We start from the raw sequence: 8,094 nt of genomic DNA, 5'->3' as shown, positions 1-8,094 counted from the left end.
ATGAATGAATGAATGAATGGTTTTTAATGACGTCCATGAGACCCCACGGTCTAAGGGACCACAAAACAACTTAAACCATATTCAGATTCTTTTCCATGTCAATTCTACTATTGTGAATCTGGAGTAAGAAATTCACTATTTTGTGAAGTCTTTCCTCCTCAAAAATCTCATTGAGATTGTTCACCTTTAGACTATTATCAAACTGACGACGAATACCTTCATATGTTGCACATTCTTTGATATAATGCCACTCTGTTTCTACCGCCCCTGTGTTGCAAAAAATGCAAGTTCTTTCTTCCCACTCTTCTTTAGGGGTCGCCCATCTCCCGGTTTCACACCTTAGATGATGGGAACTAGTCCTCAACTGCGCAATTAATATTTTAGCTTTTCCCTTGATTGTGGAACTCAAATACTCTTTATCATCATGCTTCCACACGAGGTTAAATTCTTTGACATAATATGTTTTTTTTTTGCCTACTTGTTTTGTCCACATGGCAGCTAAATTTTTCTAACACCCACTTTTTTATCTCCTCCTTAGTGTGAGGACAATCATGCAGATTTATGTCCCATTTGCCTAACCACTTTTTATTTTGCTTCATCCACGTCTTTTTCTGACGACTTAGCTCTTCTTTGACAACCAACTTGGGCCATCGATGCTTATCCATATTTTCAACCTTTTTTAGGTAACTTAGCAAATGAATGATCGTTGAAGCCTCAATTGGAAACATACCAGCCTCAGCTAAAAGTATATCATATGGAACTGTTGATTTGACTTTGAGGCTACTTGTGATTAGATGCTTTTGGATTCTTTCTATTTGTCGCCATTTGAGGCTTGACATGTTACTCCCCCATATCTCGCAACCATAGAGGATAACTGGCACCACTAATAAACCAAAGAGGGTTTTCTTAGTCTTCCAATCCCATAATTCTGCTTGTCTACACCTGTTCTGAAGAAGGTAGGAAGCTTTCCACCCTCCTTGGATTCTCTTTGATCTACATGTCTCCCAGCTGAGCCTATAGTGGAACTCAATTCCTAGATATTTGTACTCATCTACAACCTCCAAGGGGTTGCCCTCAAAGAGAAAAGTATCTTGTTATTTTTTTCTTTTCAAGGAGAAAATCATGACTTTAGTTTTGTTGATATTTACTTGCATTCCCGCATCTTGACAAAAGAGTTCCAGAGCTTTCAAGTGCTTTCTCAAACCTATCATGGATTTAGCAATAAGGATAAGGTCATCGACATATAAAAGAAGTTTCACCACATATCTTGCTAATTGGATGCCTTCTCCTTTGATATTTCTTATCCACTCTTCAAGCTTATCAATATATAAACCAAACAAAGTGGGGGAAAGAGGACATCCCTGTTTGACTCCTATGTCACTGCCAAAGCATTCAGACATACCCTCCTTCATTCTAATTTTGGCTCTAATGCGCTCATGTAGCTTATGAACAACCGCTCTATATTCCTTTGGAACCCCTAACTCTTCCATTTCGCGCCATAGCTTATCTCTAGGGACAATATCAAAGGCTTTTTTGAAGTAAACAAAGCAGCAAAATTCTTCCCTACCTTGGCTATCCCAAACTTTTTCAATGAGATGCCTTATGAGATGGCAAATATTCTTGAGATGCCTAATGAATATCATGAAACCCTAGAATGAGATGATAAGGTTGTAGACAATAGATGCCTAGTTCTAGATGATGATGTCATAACTCTTGTTTGATCAGAATGCCATCAATTAATATGTCAAGCCACTAATGAAGAAGTCTTAAGAAGTGCCAAGTGCCAAGTGTCAATCATATGCCTTGATTGATGATCTAGAAGCCCTTGATGACATACGAAGGACTACACTTGATGATGTCATACACTTGATGAATGACCACACTTGATGACGGTCTTGATGACATGTGTTATGCTCTTAACCTGCAAAAGATACCCAAATACAGAATATGCGAAGAAAGATACCCAGAACATAGAACAGTGAGAGACAACAACAAATACTTTATTATTTAGAAAGCAATGTTCACTGGCCTCTTCAAGGGGGCAACCTCCAATAGAGCAGAGCTCAATACAAAAATAAGACACGATGCTCCTCGCAGGGAGTCTCTATCCTTATATATGACTCATACATGCAATATCAAGGATCAATACCATGGGTTTTATTACTACCATCTATCTAATACTATGGCCCATTTGCAACTAACTGTGGTCCCGTCATTAATTGCGGGTTAACCACTTACAATTATTAATGTGGGCTTTATTGACTCTTGACTATGACTCGATCCCATTACATAAATAAGGGGGTTAGGGTGGGACCCTAACATGCCCTCCCCCTTAAGACTAGCCTTGTCCTCAAGGCTGAAGCTGCGGAAACTGCTGAAGAATAGTGGCTGGTTCCCAAGTTGCATCTTCCGGAGAGGTGTCTTTCCACTTGACGAGGACTTCCCTAATGATGCGGCCCCGCAAATGCCTGTCTCGTGTGTCTAGGACTTGTTCAGGTTGGAGCCAGATTGACCCTTCTTCGTCCAATTCAGGTAGACTGGTTTGAATTCTGCAATTGTTCCCAATCACTTTCTTGAGGCATGAGACATGGAAAACTGGATGGATTTTTGTAGTAGGTGGCAAAGCCAACTTGTAAGCCACTTCTCCAATGCGCTGAAGTACTTGGTATGGTCCGTAGAATTTTGGAGATAGTTTTTGACAACCCTTGTCTTTGAGTGATGTTTGCTTATATGGTTGCAACCTCAAAAAGACCTGATCCCCTTCTTGAAATTGGCGCTCTGAGCGATGCTGGTCTACCTGTTGCTTCATGCGATTCTGAGCTTGATGAAGATTCTCTCTAAGATGGGCGAGCATGGTTGCGCGGTGTTGTAGGAGTTGATCCACTGCTTGTACTTTTGAGCACCCCTTGAGATAAGAAGTAGGGGAAGGAGGGAGTTGACCATATACTGCTTCATAGGGAGTCATTTTGGTGGTGGCATGATAGTTGGTATTATACCACCATTCAGCGAGAGGTAACCACTGTAACCAAAGATGTTGCTTTTCTGAAGTGAAACACCTAAGGTAGGTTTCCAGACATTTGTTGACGGCTTCATTTTGACCATCCGTTTGCGGATGATAGGAAGTACTGAGTTTTAGTTGAGTGCCTTGTATCCTGAAGAGTTCCTGCCAAAAATTACTAGTGAAGATCGGGTCGCGATCGGACACAATAGAAGTGGGCATGCCATGCAATTTGAAGATCTGATCCATGAAAGATTGAGTGACCAAAGTTGGTGTAAACGGGTGGGGTAGGGTGCAGAAATGAGCATACTTCGAAAGTTTGTCCACAACCACCATGATGACTGACTTGTTTCCTGACTTTGGAAGACCTGTAGTGAAATCCATAGAAACCTCCGTCCAAATTGATGTCGGGATGGGCAACGGTTGTAATGTGCCTGGTGTGTTCACGGTTTCCCCTTTGTGGCATTGACAGACATCGCATTCTGCTACGAAAGTAAGGATGTCCTTTTTCATGCCTATCCAATAAAATGATCTTCTGGTGCGAGCATACGTCTTCTGAAAGCCCGAATGTCCTGCAATGGGAGAGGAGTGCAATTCTGCCAAAATGCGACTTTTGAGGGTGGATGTTGGTGATATTACGACTTTGTCCCTGTAGCGAAGAATATCATCCTGCCACGAGTAGCCCTTGGTGGAATTTGGATCTACCTGCAATTGAGAAATGAGTTGGGAGAGCCCGGGATGTGAAAACCATTCCCTGCGAGCCTCTTCAATCCATTCTGGAATGGGGAGGGAAATTGCTAGCAGAGTACTTTCCTCCTCAAATTGGCGAGATAATGCATCTGCTACACTTTTGTCTTTCCCTTTCTTGTAAATGATCTCATAATCATATCCCAACATTTTGGAGAGCCATTTATTTTGTTGTGGGGAGGATAGGCATTGCTCCAAAAAATATTTAAGACTGTGATGATCTGTGCGGATTTGGAAACGTCGCCCCAATAAGTAAGGCCGCCAGGTCTCTACTGCATGTAAGATGGCCATCATTTCCTTCTCGTAGGTAGATTGGCCCAGATTCCTCCCACTTAGTTGTTGGCTTGTGAAGGCCAAAGGTCGCCCTTCTTGCATTAAGACCACCCCAATACCTGTACCCGAAGCATCACATTCAATGACAAAAGATTTGGTGAAGTCAGGTAGTGCTAAGACTGGAGTGGAACACATGGCATTTTTTAGAGCTGTAAATGTCTGTTGTGCTTCCTCATTCCAGAAGAATGAATTTTTCTTTAGGATTTGAGTGAGGGGCTTCGCTATGCGACCATAGTTGCGGACAAATTTACGATAATAGCCTGTGAGACCCAAAAAACCTCTCAAGCTCTTCAAGGTCTTAGGTTGAGGCCAATCCTGCATTGCCTGGATCTTTTTGGGATCCACCTTGACACCTTCACGCCCCACAATGTGGCCCAAATACTCAACTTCTTCCATGGCAAACGAACACTTGGACATCTTGACAAATAATTTATGGTTGCGGAGCAGTTGCAAGAGTAGATCTACATGCTGAAGATGTGCGGCCCAAGTGCAACTATAGATGAGGATGTCATCGAAGAAGACAAGGAAAAATTTCCTGAGATATGGTTTGAGAATGTGGTTCACAAGGCTCTGAAAAGTAGAGGGGGCATTACAAAGACCAAATGGCATGACCAGGAACTCATAATGGCCTTCATGAGTTCTAAAAGCAGTCTTTGGAATGTCGACTTCCTTCATGCGAATTTGGTGGTAGCCTGAGCGAAGATCTAGCTTAGTGAAGAATTGAGCCCCATTGAGTTCATCCAGAAAATCGTCAACCACCGGGATGGGAAATTTATCTTTGACTGTCAACTTATTGAGGGCCCTAAAGTCAGGACACATCCGCCACTCCCCATCTTTCTTGAGCACCATGACCACTGGTGATGAGTAAGGACTAACGCTGGGACGAATGACACCTGCTTCCAAAAGTTCCTTGACGATTTTTTCTATTTCATTCTTTTGGGTGAACGGATATCTATATGGGCGCACATTTGGGGGTTGGGCCCCTGGAACCAAGGTGATGCTATGATCATGTTCCCCTCGTGAGGGTGGAAGCTTATAAGGCTTGTCAAAGGCCGACAGATGGTTATTTAAAATCTGTTGCATCTCAGGATGAATTGGCAGAGACTTGGTTTCGACTGCTTGGATGGCATTAAATTGAGCTATAACTCCATGATTTCCCTTTTTTAAAATTTTTTCCATCCTATGTGAGCTGATGATAGAGGGGGCTCCTGCCTGGGCGCTTATTGGTGATCTAGCCGACCTATTCTCAAAAACACATGTCGACCTACCTTCAGTGACGTGTCTCTTCGCTTTGGCTTGCAAAAAACACTATATATAAGGATTTCAGACCTCATTCTCAACTATCCAATTCGATCATTAACACATAAGCATCACAACAACTCAGATAAGGGAAATATAAGGAGAAAGGAGCACAAGAATAATTTAAAATGTGTTTGGGTCTGAAGTTAACTACATGACAACAAATATTTTTGGTTTCTTATGACTCAAACCTCTCCTAGATAGCTTAGACTGCTCCTTGGTGGACTGTGGTAAATTCATTACCTTGCACTGTGACCTTTTAGCTTGTTTGAGGCAATAGGACGATGTATCTATAGACTCAGACTGAGGTACAACACAATGTTATTGTTTATTTACCTCATGTAGCTCGGACTAAGGTATAGACTGTAGCTCAAACAAAGGTGTGAACAACAACTCATAATTCCTCTATCTGATAGTGGAACAACAACATAGAATTCCTCTATCTTCTAGTGGAACAACAACACATAATTCCTCTATCTGCCAGTGGAACAACAGGTTTGGAAGTTCTCCAATTTACAATGGAACAGTGGTTCAGAAGCTTGTGTGGAAAAATGATTTAAAAGCATATCCCTTGCTGAATAGCAACCTCATATGACACCTGTAATAGCTCGTCTTTATCCTAGACAGTGATTGTACCCAAGCTAGACTGTGGTGTCTCACTTGCTCAAGACACAAAGGATTCGAGTTATAGTTCTTATTGTAGTTACAAACCTAAGAAGCTCATAGTCTTGTAAAAGAATGTTAATCAAAAGTGACTTAGTTCGTTTTGGAAAGTGGGTTGTAAGGATTGGCAAGAGACCCAAGCAAAAGGGGTAGTGCAAAATCATTGAAGAAACATCATTGGAGGAACCAAGTGACAATCTTAACGACATCCTTTAGAGCAAATTTTGAAGAGAATTTTGAGGACACTTTATGAGGACAAAACTTGAGGAAACCTAATAAAGAAGTCATCATTGAAATCCTAACGAAGTAACCTAGAGGAAGTTGCTTTGGGTTTGAAGTAATCTTGTTGGGAGCATTATTGAAGAACTCTATAAGACACTTGTTGAACTTGAAGGCATTCCTGGAAGACATTGATGCATGATTGAATTCATCATGAGGTGACTTGAAGAAATTGTTTGGGTGCGATGAAGAGAGTGGTGACACCTTCATGTGAAGAACAAGGTTGTCATTGATGATGTGACGTGGAGACTAAGTGAAGGCATAGCTGAAGATTGACAAGGCTTGTTGAAGAAGACATTGGGAGCCATGAAGTGTAACCAAATACATTTTGATGAAGTAAAGTAAGGGTTGGAGTCTTGAAAAGACAAGGTTGGTGCCTTGGAGGATAGGGTTGGAGCCATAAAGGATCGAAGTCCTCAAGAAACCATGTCGGAGCCTGAACCAGATATAGGGTTGGAGCCCTTAATGTTGGTGCCTCAAAATTAACAAGGTTGGAGCCTTGGAAGTCCAAGTCGGTGCTTAGAAAATACAGGATGGAGCTTGGGAGATTGAACATTAGTGTCTTCATCTAGGGTTAGAGCCCTACATATATTGTATTAGATTTATTGTAAAGAAGAAATTAATAAAGGCATTTACTCTTACCGTTCATTTTGTGTTTTAAATATAAGTGATCTAATTGGTAAAAGTAACAATTGAAAAGAAACACTAATTCAACCCCCCTCTCAGTATTTCCAACAGTTTCATCACATATCTTGCTAATTGGATGCCTTCTCCTTTGATATTTCTTATCCACTCTTCAAGCTTATCAATATATAAACCAAACAAAGTGGGGGAAAGAGGACATCCCTGTTTGACTCCTATGTCACTGCCAAAGCATTTAGACATACCCTCCTTCGTTCTGATTTTGGCTCTAATGCGCTCATATAGCTTATGAACAACCACTCTATATTCCTTTGGGACCCCTAGCTCTTCCATTCTGTGCCATAGCTTATCTCTAGGGACAATATCAAAGGCTCTTTTGAAGTCAACAAAGCAACAAAATGCTTCCCCACCTTGGCTATCCCAAAATTTTTCAATGAGATGCCTTAGAGTGATGCAATGATCAATGGTAGAATGCTTAGGCCTAAAACCAACTTGCCCCTTTGCTCTTTTTCCCTCTTTTTCAGCCCACACGCTGATTTTGTTCTCTAGCATGCTCCCGAAAAGTTTTCCAAGAAGAGGGTTGATCATAATAGTACGGTAGTTAGATGGGTTATTGATGTCTCTAGTTTTGTGAAGAGGTATAACAACACTTGTTGTCCATTCAACCAAAAATCTACCTTGACTAACTTTGTTAAAGATCTCTTTGATGTGCGGGGCTAGAAACTTCACACCCCATTTTAAAAATTCTGCCTGCATACTATCGATGTCTTGTGCTTTACCATTTGCTAGTTTCTTTATACCTTGCTCAATATCCCCAACTGAAAATAGCTTTGCTGAGGAGACAATTATGGGAGGCTTACTTTTCTCATTCGTTCGCTCATATAGAAGTTTTGCATAGTCTAGCCACTGGACATCTGTGATATTGCTTTCAATTTGTTTTTTCTTGTGTTGCAGTTCCTTCCAGAAACCTTTGGGATTATGTTTTCCCAAAGAAATCAATTATTTCCTCCTTGCACTCACATAGCTTTATTTTTTTGATTTTATCAATTGCTTATATATAATCTTGTTTTCTTTACTTGACTTTTCTTTGAGGGATCTTTTCACCTCCTTGCACTCCTTGTCATACCAAGGAT

Source organism: Pinus tabuliformis, chromosome 8, assembly GCF_031772625.1.
Source record: "Pinus tabuliformis cultivar Carrire ecotype Pingquan chromosome 8, CPIR1, whole genome shotgun sequence".
Taxonomy (NCBI): Eukaryota; Viridiplantae; Streptophyta; class Pinopsida; order Pinales; family Pinaceae; genus Pinus; species Pinus tabuliformis.
This window is presented reverse-complemented; position numbering follows the sequence as displayed.